This window comes from Leopardus geoffroyi, chromosome C1 (genome assembly GCF_018350155.1).
Source record: "Leopardus geoffroyi isolate Oge1 chromosome C1, O.geoffroyi_Oge1_pat1.0, whole genome shotgun sequence".
Lineage (NCBI taxonomy): Eukaryota > Metazoa > Chordata > Mammalia > Carnivora > Felidae > Leopardus > Leopardus geoffroyi.
Genome location: NC_059328.1, coordinates 147,997,729 through 148,016,850, shown reverse-complemented (window position 1 = coordinate 148,016,850; position 19,122 = coordinate 147,997,729).

Here is a 19,122-nt window from a genome sequence, read left to right as displayed (position 1 = left end):
ATGTGGGAATGTAAGTGTGGGGAAAGAGGAGTTGCATTATTTCCCTCTGTTTTGCACATTTTCCCAGACATGTCAATATTACTTAGCACCCCATATGCTTAAAGCTCCTAATATTTATAAATAATTTCAAAAACAACTTGCTTACATTTCTTTAGACATTTTATAAATATTGTATTAATCTGAAATGCTTACCTTCACAGTATATTTAAAACAAATGCTGCAAAAATTGTCCTATTCATATTGAAATATTATAAACTAAATTTGGGAAGCTTATTAAAAGTAATATTTATTTTTAAACTTACTGAAATGAAACAATATGTTACTTGAAATTGAAAACAATTGACTTGCTAAGGGAAATCCAGCATAATACAACATGAATTTATGTCCACATGGATTAGGATCCTGCTATCTGGAAAGAAAAAACACAGATACTGTGAAAAGGATATGTTTTCATCCATGTTGTTATATCAATATAACATAGTTGCTTAAAAGGACCAGCAGAAGCCTTGGAGCTTTCTTATTTTTATGTTTCTAGATAGTTTTCTTTTTTTCCTCCACTTTCTCAGTCCAAATCTATAGTTTAAATCAGTTCAACAAATATTTACTGAAATTGTGGCATAAAACAAAATCTCTGCAACCGTTAAAAAGAATGAGGATTGTCATGATGGCTGCACAGCTCTGAATATTCTAAAAACCATTGAATGGGTGATGGCAGGCTGTGTGAATTGTATCTCAATAAAACTGTTTTTTTTTTTTTTTTTTTTTTTCAGAAAAGAACAAGGAGAGGGGTGCCTGGTTGGCTCAGTTGAGCGTCTGGCTCTTGATTTTGGCTCAGGTCATTACCTTGGGGTCATGGGGTCATGGGGTCATGGGATCAAGCCCACGCTGAGCATGGAGCCTGCTTGAGATTCTCTCTTCCTCTCTCTCTGCCCCTCTTCCTCGCTCACACCCCTCCTCTGCCCCTCTTCCTCACTCACACCCCCCCCAAGATAAAAAATAAAAAATGAATTAAAAAAGAACAAGGAGAGGTACATGGCCCTTTATGAAAAGGAACCAAAATATATTGTATAGATGAGAGGTGTGGGCAACAACAGACGAGAGGTGTGGGCAACCACCACAGAGGTGTGGGTCTTATTTATGTAAAAAAAATACAAATTTCTGGAAGGATATAGAAAGAACTGTCAGCAACTGTTACTTTCCGGCTATTGGAATGGGAAGTTTGGGTGGAGTAGCAACCAGAGGAGGCTTCTATGCTGTTTTAGTTTTTACAATGAGATTATAGTATTTTCATAATTTTATCTTAATTTTTATAATTTTAAGGCTAAATATTTTATAGGGTGCTATGTATCAGATGCTGAGGAATCTAAGAGTTCCAGAGCCTGCATAAACTGCCCGGTGATGAGCAATGCACGGCAAAGGCTTGAGGTGGATAGGAGTCAGTAAGTGATTGTTGACTCCATGACAAAATGGGTAAATGGATGGATTGGTGAACTGTAAGAGTTTTGTCTTTCTATGGCATAACCAACTAATAAGTAATTATTGCTACTCTGAATAAGTATAAATATATAGGGTAGAAAAACACAGTTTAGAATAAACCCCTTCTTTTCCCAAAGTAGGCTCAGAATATGGCTTGAGGAGGGGTGCCTGGGTGGCTTAGTGGGTTAAGTGACTGACTCTTGATTTCAGCTCAGGTCGTGATCTCACAGTTCATGAGTTCAACCCCGGTGTTGGGCTCTGCACTGACAGTGCGGAGCATGCTTGAGATTCTCATTCTCTCCGTCTTTCTGCCTCTCTCTGCCCCTTTCATGTGCTCTCTCTCTCTCTCTTTTTCTCCTCTCAAAAAGAAACATTTAAAAAAATATGGCTGAGGAAATGAAACCTCTCCTACATTTAAGAAAAATACAAGTAAAATGCAGTAGACACAAGAGGACTACAAAACAAGGCATTCTTATCTTTCTTGCTTACCCTCATTTCTTGTGCTCCAATGCCTCAGCTTCTTGAGACATTGGCACAGCTTGTGTCTTCTCCATTCCTTCCCTGCCATTGCTTCCCATCTTATGCAGAGAGATGAGAAAGGACTAGGAAGTGAGGGGAACAGACAGGGTAGATCAGTTTGAATGGGTGCAAAGGTTTGTGTCAAGGGGTAAAAGGGAATGTTATAGTAAACATTGTGCAGCACATAGATAAGTATGAGGTTAAAACATGAAATTGGGACACCATTGCAGAGGACTTCTATGGTTGTTCATGATGCAAACTGCCCTCCTGGAGAACTGGAAAATCTCCTAATCTCCTACAAAGGTACAAATGAAGGAAATTGCATAACCTGTAGTTTAGACACAGGAAAAAAGGTGGTTGAATGATAGGCAGCAAGAATATGGGGACCCAGAGCTCAGACATTGGGCATAGATTATTGTCCTAAGTGATGTGGTTTGCTGAGTGGCTTTACAAGGTAGCAGAAGTTTTTTTCTGGGTGATAATGCAAACCTTTCATAGGTAAGAATGAATTTCTGGGTGCCCTTTTGTTCAAATCTGGCAAGCTTTTTTATCCCTGCAGGCTTCTGACCATTGTCACCTCTGTGGTCTGATGACAAAAATGATATATCATTCAGATGTTTCCATTGTGCTGTTTGTGCACTCTTTAGGCTTGATAAAGCTAGAAAGCAGTCAATATTGCCATGTGAATTTCATTTCTGTCATTCTCTAACTTAACCCCGTATTCTCAGACACAAGCCCATGGCCCCTTGAATAACAGCCTAAGGTGTTCAAACCTTATCATACAGACAATACTAAATAGTTAAGTTTTCTTAGGCAGAGACACAAAGACAATGTTTCTGGAAGGCTAACATGAGAGCAGAACACAAGTTGGATAGAAGTAGGGAGATGACTGGGTTTGGGGGAGACCTTGATGATAAGCTAGAATATATCAGGTGTGAGATGATGTGAATGTGGGGAAGAGTGGAGTCTATTAATTTAGGGGGAAAACTGAACTCTGAGCTCACCCATTCCTTTTGCTTTTATAAACTTCCTTTAGACCATACCCAGTGAACCATGGCTCCTAGTAGTCATGCCCTTCTGTAGTCTGCTCCCTCCACATTGAATCTGGGTGACCTTGTGACTTCTTAATCCAATATAATGGGCAGAAGTGACACTGTGCCAGCTCTGGGCCTAAACGCTAGGAAAGGCCTGGCAGCTTCTGCTTTTGTGTTCTCAGAAACCAATTACCATGTGAGACATCTGGGTGCCCCACTGGCAGGCCACACAGAGAGCCCTGGAGGATGAGGAGCCCTGTGGAGAGAGACATCATGTTGTGAAGCACTAAATCACCAGGCACCAGAGGGAAGAAGTCATCTCAGGCATTCCAACAGATTCAGGCGTCCCAATGTCTCCAGCCCCAGCCACCAGCTGATTGCAACCACATGAGAAACCCCAGCAGAAGAAACACTCATCTGAGCCCACTCATCCCACAGGAATTATGAGAAGTGGTGATACATTATTATAAAGTGATCTATTGTGCAGAAACGGATGTCTGAATCTAAACTCTTGAATAACAGATCCTGGACTTGACTACGTCCAGTCCTTTGCCTGAACTCCCAGTAGGAGCAGCCAACATCCAGTGAGCCCTAACTACATACCAGGCATTGTTCTAGGTGCTTTACTTGTCTGAAGTAATTTGATCTGCAATAACAACTCTATGAGCTATGGACTAACATCATCCGTGTTATTCAACAGAGAAGCAGGTGCAGCAAAATGACTTGCCTTGTACAATCTTACACAGCTCATCAGTGCCTAGATTTAAAGCCTGAACTCTACTGCCTCCTAGTCTCAGGATTTGCCAATCAGGCCATCCTTCTGTTGTCACTAATCTCTAGAACTATTTTGGGGCCTTGATTAGAAAGGATGGGATATAGCCACAAGTCAGTCACAAGTGGTGACTCTTCTCTGGGTTTTTGCCTGGGTATGGAATCAAATGTATTGTAATAGTGTGATTTAAGAAGTGCTGAGAAAGTCCCCTAGCAATCCCCTCCCATACGTCAATGATCTCTCATTATCTGCAATAGATGCTAAATTCTCTTCAGTGGTGAAGCATTTATGAAAATGTCAATCCTCTGGGTTGGCTGCTAGCTTAAGCCATTGTCTTCAAGGTCTATCCTATAGAACCTTCTTCCCCAAGATGTAGTCACACAATGAATGCCTCCCCAACTGGTGACTATAAAGTCTCACTTTCTTTTTATATATAGTTTATCCACAACCATCAGCTTGTATTTTCACCTGCTTCTCCTTTACACATGTTTCTGGGAAGGTCCATACATCACATAAATGTGTCCTGGTTGCAGCTTGCCATCTTAGCCAGCCCTGTGGCTCCAACCACAGCCCTATACTCTGCAGACCATCTTTCGCCATCTCATATTTGGTCTTGTATAAGCAGTTGCCATTCTCTCTCTATGCTTTGCTACAAGCATGAAAACAGGGAATTTCCTTAATTCCGCACACTGATAACTATGATCAGCCTGTAGCAATTCACAAGATTTATTGAAGGCTTAGAGACTAAGAGGGGATTCTGATCAGAGAAATAAAGGACTAATATATGAGAAGTGATCATAGGCCAGCTCCTCCACAGGAGGTCTCCCAACAGCCACCATTCTCCACTTGCCAGGATGTAGCAGTGCCATTATGTAGTAGTGGCCTGTGTACAGGAAAGACCCCAAGTGTCTCTTCTGCCTGGAAGCAGGCTCCAACTCTGTCAGACCCCAAGGGATGAAACTATTCCCCTTCTTTAGTCTACCACAGTGAATGAAAAAATGCACAGAAACAACAGAGAGGAAATGTAGATAACACCTCATTTTGAGTAAAGCTGGAAGGTGCAGAGAAAATGCCCTTGAAGTGGACCTCTAAGCCAGTGGGCTGCTTTTCACGGGGGGCATTTGAAGCAGTGTTCAGTCTAAGCAATGGCTGCCAATTTCAGAGTAACTCCCATCTAGAGCAGGGCAACTGGCAGGTTTCCTTATCTATACCCTTTGCAAACAGTCAGATGTTCCCTCAACTCATCATTTCATAGACGTAGACTCATGTCAGTTGTCTGACTTTTTTGGAGAAGTGTCCATTTAACTTTCCTCACTGTGCACAGACTGAAGGCCTGGGTTTCTGTTTTCACTCCTCATCCTATGCCAACCCCAGCAGGCATGAATCCTCATATCTTGAACCCCTGGAGCAATGGCCTGCAAACCTTTTCTGTAAAGGGATAGTTAAATATTTTCACTTTGAGGGTCATATGATTTCTGTCTATACGACTTAGTTCCGCTGTTACAGTGCAAAAGAAGCCAGAGACAGACAATATGTAAACACTGGGCCTCGCCAGGTTCCAATAAAACTTTACAAACCCAGGAGGCAGGCTGAGTTTGGCTCCCAGGCTGTAGTTGTTGACCCCTGATCTGGGGTAGCATCAGTTTCTGTGTTTTTGTTCATCTGCTTCTGTGGTCTGGGCTTTCTCTTTGCTTTTTCTGTCTTCAAAGGGTTTCCCCTATTTTCTTGTGAGTATAATAAGACATTTTCAAGTGTCTTTGAGGGGCACCTGGCTGGCTTTGTTGGAAGAGCATAGGACTCATGATCTTGGGTCACGAGTTCAAGCCTTATGTTGGGCGTAGAGATTACTAAAACAAAAACAAAACCCAAAACTTTAAAGTATCTTTGAGTGGTTTGTCCAGATCTGGGTGTTCTGGGGTGGCAGAGGGATTTTTATACCTAGTTCTCGATCTTATTGGAAATATAAATCTGGTATTCTTTTCTGTCGCTTTAATGTCAACCTTCAATGTCATTATGTTTTTAGAAGTTCTCTCATAAATGGAATATAGCTGGATTTTGTTTTACTTTTCAATCTGATAGCCTCTGCCTTTTAACTGGTGAGTTAATTTATATTTACTGTGATTACTGTTACATTTATTTCTATCACCTTACATTCTATTCCCTTTACCATGAAATTTCTGTTCTTTTTTTTTTCTCCTTTTTTTATTTCATTACATTAATCAGATATTCCTTTATTTTTTCCCCTCAAATTATTTGGAAATCCAGCATTTTATTTTCCTTCTTTCAATATAACCTTTATATTTTACTATGCACAAGTAACTTAATAAAGTCTAACACCATTCCAAATCTCTATTCTCCTCACCACTCCAGTTTTAAATTTTCTTTCCTTTCTTTTTTTTTAAGCACATTTTAATTCTGTTCCCAAATTATTTTATGGAGCTTTTGTAGATGTTTCCAGTGCTTTTGAGGTATGCTAGCTCTCCATCTTGCAGAACCGCAGGAGACTTCTTCCTTCACATAATATAATTTCACAACCATCTTCCTTCCTTACGTCTCCCTTCCTTCTCAATATTTCCTTTTATTTTTTTCTTATCACCTTCCTCTATTTCACACCCGGTTGTTTCCTTCTTTGGTAGCATATCTCAATCCTACAGAGTCCCGTATGTGCTATGTCAACCTGAAAAGATAAATAACTTTATTAATTGGTCTTCTACTCTCATTGAGACACCAAAGCACTTATACCAAGGGCAACACATATTAGGTTGATGCAGGAAAATTTCACTTTAAAATCAGACTTTGATCCTGGATAAATATTTCCTGTTGTCACTCTTCTTCTCTTCTCTCTAGTGAGTGTTTTAGATTTAATCTTCTTTCTGATAGCTATTGATGTGTTAGTCGTATTTTCTCACTGCCTTTGTGACTATGATGAACTGTGCTTTGAAAGATAAGCTTGGTTTGCTACACTATCTTGAGGAAGAGTACCCAGACTGGCTAATGCAAAGATTCAAACCTCCTTGGCAGCTATCTTCCTACATTGGAGATTAAAACATTAGGCAAAATAATCTCTCTACTGGTAGCTATTACCATACCCAACTCCTTTGCTCTGATTCCTAACTCCCCATGCTAACTTCTTAGAGACCATAAGTCTTCTCTTGGAACAGAGGCCTGTGTAGAAAGGCCAACCTACAAGCCTGATTCTATCAGGCCACATAATGTGAACTTTCTCTCTAAAAATCAGTAAATTAGAATTTGGCTTTATAAAAAACACACTATGGACCTCATTGAGCCATTGCTCTTTAAAAATCATAGTAAAATGTACACGCCATAACATATGCCATGGTAACCCTTTTTGAGTATCCAATTCAGTGGCATCACGTACATTTACTTTATTGTGAGACCATCACCACCATACATCTTCAGAGCTTTTTCATCATCCCAAACTGAAATTGTACCCACTAAACACTAACTCTCCTGTCTTCTTTCTCTCAGCCTTGGTAACCACTGTTCTACTTTCTTTCTCTATAATTTTTTTAATGTTTATTTATTTTTGAGAGGGGGTGGGTGGAGGGGCAGAGAGAGAGGGAGACACAGAATCCAAAGCAGGCTCCAGTCTCTGAGCTGTCAGCATAGAGCCTGATGTGGAGCTCGAACTCATGAACCACGAGATCATGATCTGAGCCGAAGTTAGATGCGCAACTGACTGAGCCACTCAGGCGCCCCCTCTTTCTCTATAAATTTGGTACTCTAGGTACCTCAGATAAGAGGAATCATGCAGTATTTGTCCTTTCGTGTCTGGCTTATTTCATGTAGCATTATGTTTTCAAGGTTTATCCATATTGTAGTATGTGTCAGAATTTCATTGAACCCTTACTTTTAATATATTGAATTTTATACATTTTTCCTTTCTGGGAAAACTAATTTTTTATGAGTCACAAAACCAGAAAACATTTTATCTGCACAGATACCAAGACCATGGCTGACATCTCTCCCTCATCGGCCCTTTTGATGCCATTCTCTTCCGTAGCTGTTACTCTGGCTCCGTCATGCTTGAACTTTCTTTTGCCTTTTAGCAAAAGAAAGGCTTTGGAGACATATCATCTTCACATGAAAAGGGAATTTTTATTCTGAAATATGTAAGCTGCTTAACTTATTAGGTGAAAATTTGAAGGCACTGACCTTCACAAGTAGGGGACCTGACTAGTCTAACAAGAAAATGATGTCGTTGGCGGCCTCAGCTTGTCTTTAATCCATCTCTGCCCTCCCTGCAACCTTGGGATATTGTGGAATGTATCGGTCAAGTCTTGGTCATCCATGCCCAGATGCAATTTCTTGTTACTGGTACTTCTCTTTCTCGTACTCCCCCTCCTCCCACTTAGCCCGAAAAGACTCCTCACCAGGCCTGCTCTATGCCTCTCAGTCATCTCCCTTTGCCTAGGCTCAAAGCCCAATCTCCTTAACCTGACTTGTAGGATCCAATATAACAGAACCCCAAGTTACCTTTCCAGATCCAGCCAAACAGGACACTACTATTCTGGTTGTGTCCTATATTTTCCTTCTTTGTCCTCTTTCATGCTTTTATTTTTGATGATAACACCCTCCCCAAAGTCTCTTTCAAAATTATGGCCCTTAAATAAAACTCATCTCAAACATCCATCTTGTCTAAGAAACACCTTCACATCCTTCCAGCTTCATATGATCATTCCCTCTGTTGACTCCTCAAAACACTTTTATTTCTACCTCTCTTTTGGAGTCTCTCAGATTATCCTTTGAATTATAACTATGTATACATTTGTCTTAGTGCCGCAAACTTAGTAGGCTATACTTAGGGAAGTTACTGTATCTTGTTCTCCCACAACACCTATCACTGTGACTTGCACAAAGTAGGTTCTTATAAATCTATTTCGTCCATCATTTGCTTTTTACTTAGAGCAGGTCTGTGGTATTGCAACTTTAAATCAATCATGGTACCAGTTCTATAACAGGTAACTCCTCTGGAGTCCAGTGGAAAACAGGGGAAGTTAGAACAATGAAATGTAAGAAATAGACCTGAGTAGTGGACTGGTTTCCACAGCTGATAATTTACCCAGAGTAAGTAGAACATAGATAACATTTTGTTTGCCTCTTCATTGGTTTTTGTTGGTTGCAGTGTTGGGAAGACATGGGAATGCAAAGGACCTTAAACTCAGATGAAAGATAAAGTGATACGCAGAGGCATCTGGGTGGCTCAGTTGGTTGAATGTCCGACTCTTGATTTTGGCTCAGGTTATGATCCCAGGGTCATGAGATGGAGCCTCATGATCAAGAGAGAGAGATTCTCTCTCTCTTTGTCCCCCTCTCCTCTGCTTGTGTACACACTCTCTCTCTTCAATAAGAAAGAAGTGATATGCAAATAAAAAGAAGAATCTAAATGTTAGATAATTTATTCTTCGTGTTCTAATAGGGCATGGGGCAAAATCACATTACTCAGATGATTTCTCTAACTCTGGAATGCCCACAGTGTTTCATGATGGTAATGATTAAGCTACTGTAGACAGTAATGGCTTATCCAAGAAAATTTAGAAATTTAGAAAAAATATGTACAATCCTAAATCACTACATTTTGTAGCTAATTCTTTTTTCTTTAACGTTTATTAATTTTTGAGAGACAGAGAGAGAGCATGAGTAGGGGAGGGGCACAGTGCCTGATGCAGGGCTTGAAACTCAGGAACCCCAAGTACATGACCAGAGCCGAAGTCGGTCGCTTAACGGACTGAGACACCCAGGCGCCCCTGTAGCTAATTCTTGAGTAATTCTCTACAAAATATATAATATTGGTTTCTAGGTTGTTTGCCTGATGATTTTAAAATTATTTTATACTTAAACATAACTTAAATGTTACTTTTATAAGGTTTCAGGGAAAAAAAGTGGTTTAATTGTGGGCTTTTGTTTTCCAGTGAAAATTGTGATGCTCAGTGTTTAGAAAAACAAATCATAAATCCATTCTGGTTTGAATGATACCTCTTTAGGGGGAGCAAAAAAGGCAAACCAGAAATGAGAACGGTTGAGGAGTGAATAATGAAGCAGGTTGCAAATTATAAGTATTTCAGTTATTTATCTTGGGAGACATCAGATGCCAGAGCCACTGGCTATTATTTTAGGATTCCTGGAAGATAGAAAAAGTCCTGAAGGACTGAGGAACAAAACATTTATGAAGTTCATTTATTTTTTAAAAGGGAGAGAGACCCCAATAACGAAATATTTTTCTTTGTTTAATTTGCTCTAATTCTGAAATGAAGATTGTAGATCAAATCCTCAAAAATCCTGTTTGTGGTATTGACTTCCACAGGCACACAGGATCCTGTAGAGGAACACCGTGGTTTTATGAAACTCAGTATGTGTCAGAGCGTTTTAATTTCCTTTCATGACAGGATGACGGGACATGTAGCTGGGAGGCAAGCATCAGAAGCCATTTATCTGTCTTTAATTCAGGCTTTCAATTCTTTCCTACATGTGATGCCCAGCAGCCAGCTAGGAAAATAAGTCAAGCACCATGTTTCTCAAGCTGCAAGCCCTGGAGAATTCCATGAGAATTTTTACATGTAATAATAAACATTCTTGTAGAGAAGATTATTGTTTAAAAAGTATCCTACCAGTTAAGAAGAAAAATACTAACTTCTATTCTGCAGTAAAAAATTGCAATCCGGGGGCATCAGGGTGGCTCAGTTGGTCAAGTGTCCAACTTCGGCTCAGGTCATGATCTCATGGCTCGTGGGTTCGAGCCCCGCATCAGGCTCTGTGCTGACAGCTCAGAGCCTGGAGCCTGCTTCAAATTCTGTGTCCTCTTCTCTCTTTCTGCCCCTCCCACGCTTGCACGCTATCTCTCTCTCTTTCAAAAATAATTAAAAAATTTTTTAAAAATTGCAATCGGAAGATCTTCACATGGAATGAAGTTTCTTAAGTCAGTGTTTTTCATAATGGTTTTGGGTACCCAGATGTATTTTGGAGGTTGTATTACTGGGCCCCAGCAGGAATCGGATGGCACAATTAAATGGGAGAACAGAGAGAATTACTGAAGGGGTAAATTCTCTGAATTTACAAAGAGGTGGTCAGGATTAAAGGGACGACAAAGGACAGTGTGGCTCAAAGGACGGTGCGGCTGGGAATAGCTGTTACCAGCCCTGATGTGAGGGAGCAGGAGGGAATCAATTACCAGAGCCTGGAGAGGACAGTAATATGTCAAGGTCTATCAACACCCAAGTCTGGCCATTGGTAGGGATACAGTTATCCTGCCATGACCAGCCTCAGGAAGGTGTCTGGACTCAGGAAGTTATATGCAAATTTGGGGATGTATGTGTGAATGTGGCTTCTCCTGCAGAGCCGGCCCATAGAGATTTTAAGAGTTCCAAATGTTAAGAGTTATATTTTTAAATGTTTATTTTTATTTTTGAGAGAGAGAGAGAACGGGCAGGAGAGGAGCAGAGAGAGGGAGACACAGAATCTGAAGCAGGCTCCAGGCTCTGAGCTGTCAGCACAGAGTCTAATGCAGGACTTGAACTCATGAACTGCAAGATCCTAACTGAACCAAAGTTGGACACTCAACCAACCGAGCCACTCAGGTGCCCCAAGAGTTAGATTCCTCAGAGATGGAAATAAAATTCAAACTGACTTTGATATATTCCTGAGTTTGATGGTTTATAGCCCTTGTTAAGGACATACAGGGTACAAAGTACTAAATAACATTCTGTAACTAGATACACATAAGCCAGGAGAAGTTATTTTGTGTAATTTGGACCAAAGATTCAGTTTTACTAAGCAATTGTTAATTGTGTCAATTATTTAGTTTGTTGGTTCTTAGAAGTGAAACATGGAACCCAAGGGCTAGTCATAGGTGTTAATGAACTCATATAGTAAATTACGTTGAATAATATATACATATTACTTTGAAAGTTTGGTTAAGGGATAATATTTGGGCAAAATTAAGTTGACAGCTATGTATTTGCTTTTTTTTAATTAAAAGAATGTTTATTCATTTTTGAGAGACAGAGACAGCACGAGCAGAGGAGGGGCACAGAGAGAAAGGGAGACCCAGAATCCAAAGCAGGCTCCAGGCTCTGAGCTGTCAGCACACAGCCCGACCCGGGGCTCAGACTGGTGAACTGCGAGATCATGACCTGAGTCAAAGTCGGATGCTTAACCGACTAAACCACCCAGGTGCCCCTATGTATTTGCTTTTATGTATTTTTCTATCTCTCTGTATCTATCTATGTAAGGTGGTTTTGCTTTTTGTTTTTTATTTTTGTATATATATTTTCATATACTACACACATACACACACACAAAAACACACATGCACTGTGCCTGGTATATTGTGAGAGTAAATGATGTATACACATAAATTCATTACATATGTATGTGTGTGTGTGTGTGTATATATATATATATATATATATATATATATACATACCTATAGAATATATGTCTTAATAAGCTCAAGCTGACAAAATACTAGGTGGCTTAAGCAGCAGAAATGTATTTTCTCACAGTTCTGGAAACTAGAAGTCCCAGATCAAGATTCCAGCCTACTCCATATCTGGTAAGCAGATGGCCAACTTCTCACTGTGTCCTCACATCGCCTTTCCTCAGTGAGTGTGTACACACAGAGAAAGAAAGTGAACTCTCTGGTGTCCTATCTCATAAGTACACTAATCCTATTGAATCAGAGATCCACCCTATGATCTCCTGTACCTTAATAATTTCTTATAGGCTCCATCTCCAAATACAGCCACACTGAGGATCAGAGCTTCAACATATAACCTTTGGAGGGGATACAAAAATTCCTGTTTTAAAAAATGTATTCTTTGGTGAGGACACTTAAGGCTTACTCTTTTTAAAATTTATTTTTTAAATTATTTTTTAAAATGTTTGTTTATTTCTTTTGAGAGAGGGCGTGAGAGCAAGCATGAACAGGAGAGGGGCAGAGAGAGGGAGGGAGAGAATCCCAAGCAGGCTCCGCACTGTCAGTGCAGAGCCTGATGTGGGGCTCGATCTCACATATTATGAAATCATGACCTGAGCTGAAATTAAGAGCCAGAGGCCTAACCAACTGAGCCACCCAGGCGCCTCAGGATTTACTCTTATAGCAAGTTTCAAGTATACAATATTACATTATTAAATATAATCACCATGTATAATCCCCAGAACGTATTCATCTCATAACTAAAAGTCTGTATCCTTTGACCAATTTAGCCAACATCTCCCCATTTCCCCCACCCCTAGTTCCTGGTAACCACCATTCTATTCTCTGTTTCTATGAGTTTGACTTTTTAAAAATTATTCCATATATCAGTAATACTATACAGTATTTGTCTTTTTTGTCTGTTTATTTTACTTAACAGAATGCCATCCAGTCTCATCGCTGTTGTCACAAATGGCAGGATTCCCTTCTTTTTATTCCATTGTGTACATATGCCACATTCTCTTTATTCATTCATCAATGGACACTTAGGTATTTTTCCAGATCTCTACTAGTGTAAAAAAGGGAACTATATGAGGTAATGGATGGTGTCAATTCACTTGATTGTGGTAATCACTTCACAATGTACATGTATATCAAACTATCACACTGTATACTTAAAATATATACAATTTTATCTATCAATTATCCCTCAATTAAAAAATATGTATACTGTTCCTGACATTGAGGAACAATGTTCTGAAGACTTGTAGAAGTTCACCCAGAGGAATGCCTTGCCATACTCATAGCCTATCCATTCTTCTAAACATTGGCTCTTGACCCCACCTGCAAATTACCAGGGGAAATTTTTTAGATAGGGCTTTCCAGTCCCATTCCCGGAGATTTTTATTTTGTTGGCCTGAAGAAGGGGCCCAAGTAGTGTTTTTTCAGGGCTTCCCTGGTGATCCAAATGTGCACTAGTGTTAAGAACCACCTGGAGTAGATGCATTGACCCACTGCCCACCGCACACCCACACCCAGGCCATCTGCTCTGGGGCCCACACTCCTTGCTACACTACACTGTGATCTCTTAGAATCGGGACTAGTTGTTCTTCTCCTAATTATTAGTTCACATCTTATCTTAAAGACACTGTATATTTTTCTATTTATGAAACAATGCTAGCCAGCCCAGAACCATATTAGGGCCTGCCATCTGCCAATGCATAGACTACATGGGATGCATCTATGCAACCCAGTATCAGTTCCAGGCTCTGTGTCAGTGATGCCCTTTCCTTTCACTTTTCCCTTTTCTTTTCCACTTATTCTATCTAACCTATACTATCTTGATATGCTTTATTTATCCTTATAAACTGTTCCTAGTTATTTCTGGGAAGAAGGAGGGATATGTATTTATAATGAATGAACAGAGGAACAAACATATCAAAAAATGCACATGAGCACCCATACATAGAAATAACCAGAAGAGAGTTTTTGCAAGCCTTTCTGTTTCTTGAAGAGTGTTCAAGGAAAGCAAGATTAAATGAGTGGAAAAGATGGAATTAGAAGAGGTGAAAAGCCAGTGTCTAGGCATAGGGCAGGCATAGTTGAACAGTCCAAGACTGCCTACAGAGGACTAAACTCCATAACAGTCTAAGGATAGAAGGGACACACAGGCCTTTCAAGTGAGGACAATCTGGGTGGTCATAACCCAAATTCATGAAAAAGGATGAATGTTCTCAACACGATATATGAATGCAAACAAATCGGTATCTTCTTAGTGCAACCCCAATTCTAAGTGAAAAAGAAGGGAAATTATTATGGGCTGAGAGGGAGCTAAGCTTGGAGAACTTCCCAAAGTTGACTCTGGGGTTTGGTTTTGACAAGGAAAGCCATGTGCTATAGGAGAAAACACGAGGTTCTAGACATCACAACTCTACACTGATAGTACGTGAAATGCATTAAGAAGGACAGTCGGGGGAGCCATCTGACAAGGGACTGACAGAGGAAAGGATGAGTCTCGCAAAGATTAGGGACATTTTAGTGAGAGTTTATAAGGGAAATGCTATCAAGAAGATTCATTCTTCATTTAACAAATATTTTTTGAGTACCTAGTATGTGACAGGCAGTGTTTTAGGTTCTTAGGGTACATCAGTAAATAAAACAGGTACACACTTTGCCCTCGAGAACCTTATAATCTAGGCAGTAGACGTTAATTAAATAATGACCCAAATCACAACATAATTGCAAGCTGTGGTGAATGCTTTGAGGAGGCAGTAGAGGGCGCTGTGGGAGGCTGAGGGCGAGGTTGGCTCGGAGGAATCCGGTTTGAAGATTCAGAACGCAGTGGACAGATTGGAGAAACATTTAGGAGAATCAATTAATAGGATATGGTGATTGATTGGAAGGAGAAAGAATCATCAAAGAGGTTTCCCAGGTCTCTTGCTTGTTCAACTGATACCATTTTCTGAGATAGGAAATACTAGTGGGGAAAACACACATATACAGACTTAGGTGGGTGGGCATACACACACTCCCAATCAGGGGTTGAGAGGAGGATTAACTGCAATTAGTTCTTTCTTCTCTGTCTTTCTTAACCTCCCCTTCTCCCAGTAAAAAGGAAAATAAAGGAGATTTCCCAGGAGCAGACAGGTGAAAGTTCAACCTGAAGGCTTATGGAGAACATTATAAAGTATTCCACTTGGTCTAAAAAAATTATGAAACAAAGTGAAAACTTGACTAGTGACTGCAGTGTTCTTCTACATTACTTTTAGCTCCAATCTTTATATTTGATGGTCAATTATGGGGGTACTTTAAGAATCTCACTCCAAGCACACCTAACTGCCAGAAGAAGTTCCCAAATGGATGCACCTCACAGGATGTTGTTTATTGTCACTGATTAAAAGAGAAAATCCTTGGGGCACCTGGCTACCTCAGCTGGTAGAGCGAGTGACTCTTGATCTTGGGGTTGTGAGTTCAAGCCCCATGTTGGGTGTGGAGATTACTTAAAAATAAAATCTTAAAAAAATTTTTTTAACATTTATTTATTTTTGAGAGAGAGAGAGAGAGAGAGTGCTAGTGGGAGAGGGCCATAAAGAGGATCTGAAGCAGGGTCCATGCTGTGAGCACAGAGCCTGATGTGGGGCTCGAACTCCTGAACTGTAAGATCATGACCCAAGCTGAAATCAAGAGTTGGCTGCTTCACCAACTGAGCCACTCAGGCACCCCACTTAAAAATAAAATCTTAAAAATAAATACAGAAAAAATACAAAAAAATAAAAGAGAAAAACTTTTTCTGAGCGGGAGCAGACCCCTTTAGATTCAACTAGGCTAGACCATGTTGACCACCAATAGAGAAGCCCACCCTGTGCCTCCACTCTGTCATTCATGAGGCAATAGTTTCAGGATGCAAATAATCTTTATTATGGAATTAAACTTTACTTGAACCACAAGCATATAAGTATCTGTACACGACATACACTGTAGAAGCATGTCAGCCATCCTCCATCCACGCTTCCCAACGTCTAAGTGTGTAGGCTTTAAAAACTTCCCAGGTGGTAGCACCTCGTACAAAGCATTGCCACACAAAATGACAACTTTAACATCTTTTTTTTTTAATGTTTATTTACTCATTTTTTTGAGAGTGACCGAGGGGCAGAGGGAAAGGAGGAGAGAGAATCCCAAGCAGGCTCCACACTGTCAGTGCAAAGCCCTACTTGGGGCTTTAACCCACCAACCATGGGATCATGACCTGAGCCAAAACCGAGAGTCAGATGCTTAACCGATTGAGTCACCCAGGCGCCCCTAACATCTTGAACTCAAGTCTAAACTCAGTTGTTACTAATTCCTGAGCCTATTCAATCAAGTTAATATTGAAATGAGATTTAAAAATATAGCCTCCTTGAAACACATTTTCTCAAAAGAAAAGAAAATTACTAGAAGGCAATTTAGTCATTTGTGAGTTCTGAAAAAAAAATGAGGTTCATTCTCTGCATTACCTGGGGTTTTCATCTTCATATAAATGTGTGGTCTAGCATCATTCTATTCCATGATAAAATCGCAAACATAGGCAAACATAAGCCTCTAATCCTATTCTGTGGTGTACTGAAATCATGCAGGTGGGGCAGGGGGTTGAGTGGGGGGCAGAAAAGAAGTGTGATCACATTTCCTGAAGGGTAGCTTTCGCTATAGACCTACATTACACTGACATTTTTTTTTCCTGTAAATATTCTAAATGTGCATGATCAATTTCTGTCACTTGTCCAACACCTAGTAAGTGCCTGACAATGTTCCAACATTTCTGGATTGGTTTCAGAAACAGAGTGACTGGTAACCATATCTACAAGTGGCTAATCTATTTTGATGTGAGCTTAATTAATGCTGCATATGAAACTCCAAATGTTACAATCCAGGAGTTTTAAATTTTTAATTATTAGACTAACTCAGTTAACTTATTCCAAGATGAAATTTGAATTCGATTTAATGTGAGTATTAAATTCTTTTACAATAAATTCAATTTTCAACAGAAAGGGGTTTTATAAAACCACTCTATTATGATTTTAGCACATGATGAGACCTATATAAAAATGTCACAAATAATATATGACTTTAACACTACAGTTTGAACTACCCAAACTTGCAGGGAAGGATCAGGCTGCATAGTTATAACATCTGGTCCTGAAATCTAAGCTGCTGTCTGATGAAGCTGGAGATTAGGGGCTGAGGCTGTTGCCGTTACTCTGCTAAAACACCATGGGGCAAGCTGATCTGGTCACATTTAAGTCTGTCAAGACATGTCACACACCACAGCAGTTGGAAGAGCAGGTAGCACTTCTACTGGACAAATGGGTTTATCTTTTGTATAGAAACATCAGACAAACACCCTCATCTCCCTAGCATATGTACTTTGTGTTATTTTCTCTGTTATGTAGATACAACCCACAGAACCTTCTAGCCTTCCATATAATTCATAGTTCTGTGGACTGCAGCAAACACCCCATCTAAATAAATTAACTGAGATAGTTTTAAGTACTCTCCTTTTTCCTTTGTAAGGTTCAGGAAAGGTTTGTGTTCAGGAGAAGAACACGGGGTGATCTTTTTCATTCTAGACACACAAAGCTTCAGCTTTCTATCCTATTGCCGGTTCTTAGAGAAGGATCTTCTTACAGGAGGGTAGAAGTGGAGAGCTAGTCATTACTCCTGAGATGACATTTTACTCTGGGGTGCAATGTTTGAGTTTGCCTAGCCCTTGGTAAAGAGCAGAGTAAATACAGAAGAGGTATGAACACAGACCTCAGGAAACACCAATAAACGTGATTACTGATCCTTATGAAATTTGAGAAGGAAAATATGAAATAAAATGCGTAAACTTAAGAACCAGCTCCGTGAAGGAGCAAATTTATTAAAATTGAGTGGCTGAAGATAGGAATGAAATCTTTAGACATGAAACCAGGGGAGAAGAACAAACACCTTAAAAAAAAATGAAACTCAGTTTTGAAAAATCACCATGCAGGTGGGGTCTGTGTTTTTTTCCACCAAGAAGAACGAGAGAGAAAAATTGGGTCCCCACAAATTCTTTATGGTCACTTTCACATGAAATCTCTGATTTCAAGGAATATGGTTACACACATTGAAATCAATGTTACCTACTTTAAGTAGATAGCAATGTAGTGATGTCTATCTTCACCTGCATCATCTTATTTTATTTTTAAAGTACGTTCTACACCTAATGTGGGGCTCAAACTCAATGACCCCAAGGTCAAGAGTCACATGCTCTCTGACTAAGCCAGCCAGGTGCCCCGTGTCTGCATCATTTTAAACCATTATACATTTCAGTGTACACGGGATTAGATGTGCCTACATTAACAAGCTTGGAAGGCATGGAGATAAAGTTGGGTGTGAATATAATACTTTTTTTACTTCTCCACTATTTCAAACTTCTTAATAAGATCTGGATTTGGGAAGGATAAATGGACCATAATGATAATAGATGCTCTTTGTTTGGTTTAGTTCTTGTTATATGCTGGGTATTTATGATATCATTTAGTCCTTATGGCTGTACCATGAGCTAGCTATTATTTTTATCCCCTTTTGACAGATGATGAAATGAGGGCTTAAGGAGGTCAAATAAATGGCCCAGAATGACACAGTTAGTAAATAGCCAGTCAATTCCCAGCCTCCTAAAGTGCTGAGAAGAGTTCTCTGCCTTTCCATCCACTGCTCCCCTGGGAAGGCACATGATGAACCATTACACAGACCTGCTCCGACCTACTGGTCAAACTGACCTTCCTGTTCAGTGAAGTGAGAAGCAATGAAAATATTCAACTTGAGCTGAGTCAAATATTTTATCACCTAGGACCTACCCTACTTATTCAAAACTCACTCGCTTGTAA